The sequence below is a fragment of the Taudactylus pleione genome, unplaced genomic scaffold, assembly GCF_031769625.1.
Source record: "Taudactylus pleione unplaced genomic scaffold, aTauple2 ptg000471l, whole genome shotgun sequence".
Classification (NCBI taxonomy): Eukaryota; Metazoa; Chordata; class Amphibia; order Anura; family Myobatrachidae; genus Taudactylus; species Taudactylus pleione.
In genome coordinates, this window is record NW_028284873.1 from 7099258 (window position 1) to 7105257 (window position 6000).

A 6000-nucleotide genomic window follows, 5' to 3' on the forward strand; every position below is an offset into this window, starting at 1 on the left:
TATCCATTACTTCTGACAAATTGGGTATTTGTTACATTTCTATACTGAGGCAAAATTTGCTAGAGTAGTTCACATTATCTATTCAGAAAATTTCTGTCATCTTTTGAAAATATATTTTAGGTTTGCAATGCTTGAATTTTCCTCATTGTTTAACTTGGGACCAGCTGGAGGCATTCATTTTCTCCATTTGCAAGAACGAGCAGTGATATGATGCATCTCGAGGTGTTTGTCTCCCTCAAGTAAGCTTCTCCGAGGAAGTGCAATGGTTATAAGCAGCAGTAGATTGTGACATCATAGAAGAATGTTGTTATAGTGGCAGAATCTGCTAGCTGACTGTTTACATTCTATTGCCATGGTGACTGCATGGCAGCCACTCCTGAACATTCCGTGGACAGTATGAATATTCCGTAGAGTTCTGAACATTCCGTGGACAGTGTGAACATTCCATAAACACTGTTAACATTCCAATTAAGGTCTTAGACTATCTGATTAACTGCTGAGACAAGAAATGAAGAAAGGAAGGCTGCCAGTTGGCTTGTGGGTGTGGCAGAGGCTTGCAGGAGGCAGTGCATTCACAAATCATGCACCCAGAGAGAAAGAGAGGGAGGGAAAGAAGTCTGCATATGTTAATTGATAACATAGAGATGAATTGAAAAAAAATAATAACTCCAAGGCTCTAAATGACATTGAAATCCTCTGCTCTCTTTTGGTAACAATGAATCAAAGAAATGAAAGTATAGATTAAGGAGGAGGAGGAAAGGATGGGCGAAAATAGAACCAGGCCAAATGAAAAAACATTTACAGGAGAAAAAGACAGAAATATAGGGGTGCATCTGCTGTTTGGTTGGGAGTTGCAGTTCTGTCTCTTGGATACCTGGCTCCTAATTTACTGCTGCAGTTTCTAACTACCAGCCCAAGCTCTGACACAAGGAGCCGACCATACTTGAGAACAAAGCAAAAATAATCTTTTTATAAACCACTTTATATCATATACCATTATAAATCAACGTATATGTGTTTACATTTATAATACTTACCATATGCTAATCACCATATATTTAATCTTTTAAAGTCAGCTAAGTGGGCAAACAGTGCAAATATTACTTCATTTACACTTAAACTGTACAAGCTGTGAAATAATTTGAATATATGCAAAATATTTTGCAGCTAAACTTTATGCTTATAAATAAAGTAATGTGCGCACTATCTATTTGCTTAGTTAACATTTAAGCATTGAATTATGGGTGGTTAGCATATGATATGTACTGCAAATTATAATATATATATAGATTTATTTATTTTTTATTAAAGAAAAGCTCTCACTAATTGTAATAGCATATGATTTATACTACCCATTGAGTTCCTCAACAATTATCAATGTCTCTCTATGTGAGGTAGCTGCTTGTGTCTGATAAGTAACAAATCAGAAGCGCAACCCCAAGCTTTGAGCCATAAGAGAGCCTGAAAACCCTGAATCTAAGGTGCTGTTTGGCTGCTCTGTCAGGTGCAGCCCTGCTCTCTGTGATGGTGGGTCTTTGGCTTTCGTGGTTTAAAGAGAAATGGTGCTTATTTCCAAAACATGCTTTTACACTCTCCTGGGTGATTGGAGCATAGATTTAAGGCTTCAATAAAAAAAGTATATAGGACCTGTGATGCTCTTGAGATTGTGGTTATGCACTACACTACTGTCTCCAACTATGGCTTCCCTGGATTGGGGCAAGGTAGATTTTTACACAGTACCAAGCAAAACCTATTGGCTGCAGCAGTGCATCTTCATGGTGTTAGGCCTGAAGTGACCTAGGGGAGTGCACCACTCCCTATAGCTATACCCCTGGCTCCAATCATCCAAGAAACTGTAAAAATGCACTGGGCACATGAGCCTTATTTCTCTCCATCAACTCAGAGCCAGAAAGCCCATCTTTGACATCCCTGGAGCCAAAAGGCTCCCATCCAACACAAGGATTGGGAACAAACTCCCACCTTGTTACATCACATACATAGCCATGTAACATGTGGAAGAAGTGAACAGAAAACTCAAATGCCATTAGGGGTAGTATAAATCATATACCACTAAAATTAGGGAGACCATTTAAAAAACAAAAAAAAACAAAAACAAATTTGCTCAAGGGATCAAGTATGTCCAAGGGTCCCACTAGCATCGGTGAAGGGGGACCTGAAGATTCAGTTTTTTCCCTTCAATGGGGGCCATTTGGCTTTGAGGGGATGGGGAGAAATGGGGCCTATGCCCCCAGTGCTTGTTCTACAATCACATGTGAATACAACCTGCTGCTGCACTCATCTGCTTACACTTTTGCATTTAGAAACACTTCATATCATTCATTAAACAACTGATAAGAAGAGGACTGACCTTTTGGTGTCTCCATGTCTTGTCTCCATTTATCTGCCTCTATTTAGGCCTAATTCCGGGACTAAAGTCAAAGTCCCTGTAAAGTGGATGTATTTGCAGAGGATTGGTTAATTAAATAATGAATATATTCTATTGTTTGTGTCAAGACTATCCAACCCCTAAGACACTTTTGCAATGCCATTTAGAAATTGATTATCAGGTCTCCTGTTTTTACTTTTTCGCACCATTGCGGGGGTAACCACATGGATACAACTGTTGGAGCCATGAATTGCTATCCATTACTTCTGACAAATTGGGTATTTGTTACATTTCTATACTGAGGCAAAATTTGCTAGAGTAGTTCACATTATCTATTCAGAAAATTTCTGTCATCTTTTGAAAATATATTTTAGGTTTGCAATGCTTGAATTTTCCTCATTGTTTAACTTGGGACCAGCTGGAGGCATTCATTTTCTCCATTTGCAAGAACGAGCAGTGATATGATGCATCTCGAGGTGTTTGTCTCCCTCAAGTAAGCTTCTCCGAGGAAGTGCAATGGTTATAAGCAGCAGTAGATTGTGACATCATAGAAGAATGTTGTTATAGTGGCAGAATCTGCTAGCTGAATGTTTACATTCTATTGCCATGGTGACTGCATGGCAGCCACTCCTGAACATTCCGTGGACAGTATGAATATTCCGTAGAGTTCTGAACATTCCGTGGACAGTGTGAACATTCCATAAACACTGTTAACATTCCAATTAAGGTCTTAGACTATCTGATTAACTGCTGAGACAAGAAATGAAGAAAGGAAGGCTGCCAGTTGGCTTGTGGGTGTGGCAGAGGCTTGCAGGAGGCAGTGCATTCACAAATCATGCACCCAGAGAGAAAGAGAGGGAGGGAAAGAAGTCTGCATATGTTAATTGATAACATAGAGATGAATTGAAAAAAAATAATAACTCCAAGGCTCTAAATGACATTGAAATCCTCTGCTCTCTTTTGGTAACAATGAATCAAAGAAATGAAAGTATAGATTAAGGAGGAGGAGGAAAGGATGGGCGAAAATAGAACCAGGCCAAATGAAAAAACATTTACAGGAGAAAAAGACAGAAATATAGGGGTGCATCTGCTGTTTGGTTGGGAGTTGCAGTTCTGTCTCTTGGATACCTGGCTCCTAATTTACTGCTGCAGTTTCTAACTACCAGCCCAAGCTCTGACACAAGGAGCCGACCATACTTGAGAACAAAGCAAAAATAATCTTTTTATAAACCACTTTATATCATATACCATTATAAATCAACGTATATGTGTTTACATTTATAATACTTACCATATGCTAATCACCATATATTTAATCTTTTAAAGTCAGCTAAGTGGGCAAACAGTGCAAATATTACTTCATTTACACTTAAACTGTACAAGCTGTGAAATAATTTGAATATATGCAAAATATTTTGCAGCTAAACTTTATGCTTATAAATAAAGTAATGTGCGCACTATCTATTTGCTTAGTTAACATTTAAGCATTGAATTATGGGTGGTTAGCATATGATATGTACTGCAAATTATAATATATATATAGATTTATTTCTTTTTTATTAAAGAAAAGCTCTCACTAATTGTAATAGCATATGATTTATACTACCCATTGAGTTCCTCAACAATTATCAATGTCTCTCTATGTGAGGTAGCTGCTTGTGTCTGATAAGTAACAAATCAGAAGCGCAACCCCAAGCTTTGAGCCATAAGAGAGCCTGAAAACCCTGAATCTAAGGTGCTGTTTGGCTGCTCTGTCAGGTGCAGCCCTGCTCTCTGTGATGGTGGGTCTTTGGCTTTCGTGGTTTAAAGAGAAATGGTGCTTATTTCCAAAACATGCTTTTACACTCTCCTGGGTGATTGGAGCATAGATTTAAGGCTTCAATAAAAAAAGTATATAGGACCTGTGATGCTCTTGAGATTGTGGTTATGCACTACACTACTGTCTCCAACTATGGCTTCCCTGGATTGGGGCAAGGTAGATTTTTACACAGTACCAAGCAAAACCTATTGGCTGCAGCAGTGCATCTTCATGGTGTTAGGCCTGAAGTGACCTAGGGGAGTGCACCACTCCCTATAGCTATACCCCTGGCTCCAATCATCCAAGAAACTGTAAAAATGCACTGGGCACATGAGCCTTATTTCTCTCCATCAACTCAGAGCCAGAAAGCCCATCTTTGACATCCCTGGAGCCAAAAGGCTCCCATCCAACACAAGGATTGGGAACAAACTCCCACCTTGTTACATCACATACATAGCCATGTAACATGTGGAAGAAGTGAACAGAAAACTCAAATGCCATTAGGGGTAGTATAAATCATATACCACTAAAATTAGGGAGACCATTTAAAAAACAAAAAAAAACAAAAACAAATTTGCTCAAGGGATCAAGTATGTCCAAGGGTCCCACTAGCATCGGTGAAGGGGGACCTGAAGATTCAGTTTTTTCCCTTCAATGGGGGCCATTTGGCTTTGAGGGGATGGGGAGAAATGGGGCCTATGCCCCCAGTGCTTGTTCTACAATCACATGTGAATACAACCTGCTGCTGCACTCATCTGCTTACACTTTTGCATTTAGAAACACTTCATATCATTCATTAAACAACTGATAAGAAGAGGACTGACCTTTTGGTGTCTCCATGTCTTGTCTCCATTTATCTGCCTCTATTTAGGCCTAATTCCGGGACTAAAGTCAAAGTCCCTGTAAAGTGGATGTATTTGCAGAGGATTGGTTAATTAAATAATGAATATATTCTATTGTTTGTGTCAAGACTATCCAACCCCTAAGACACTTTTGCAATGCCATTTAGAAATTGATTATCAGGTCTCCTGTTTTTACTTTTTCGCACCATTGCGGGGGTAACCACATGGATACAACTGTTGGAGCCATGAATTGCTATCCATTACTTCTGACAAATTGGGTATTTGTTACATTTCTATACTGAGGCAAAATTTGCTAGAGTAGTTCACATTATCTATTCAGAAAATTTCTGTCATCTTTTGAAAATATATTTTAGGTTTGCAATGCTTGAATTTTCCTCATTGTTTAACTTGGGACCAGCTGGAGGCATTCATTTTCTCCATTTGCAAGAACGAGCAGTGATATGATGCATCTCGAGGTGTTTGTCTCCCTCAAGTAAGCTTCTCCGAGGAAGTGCAATGGTTATAAGCAGCAGTAGATTGTGACATCATAGAAGAATGTTGTTATAGTGGCAGAATCTGCTAGCTGAATGTTTACATTCTATTGCCATGGTGACTGCATGGCAGCCACTCCTGAACATTCCGTGGACAGTATGAATATTCCGTAGAGTTCTGAACATTCCGTGGACAGTGTGAACATTCCATAAACACTGTTAACATTCCAATTAAGGTCTTAGACTATCTGATTAACTGCTGAGACAAGAAATGAAGAAAGGAAGGCTGCCAGTTGGCTTGTGGGTGTGGCAGAGGCTTGCAGGAGGCAGTGCATTCACAAATCATGCACCCAGAGAGAAAGAGAGGGAGGGAAAGAAGTCTGCATATGTTAATTGATAACATAGAGATGAATTGAAAAAAAATAATAACTCCAAGGCTCTAAATGACATTGAAATCCTCTGCTCTCTTTTGGTAACAATGAA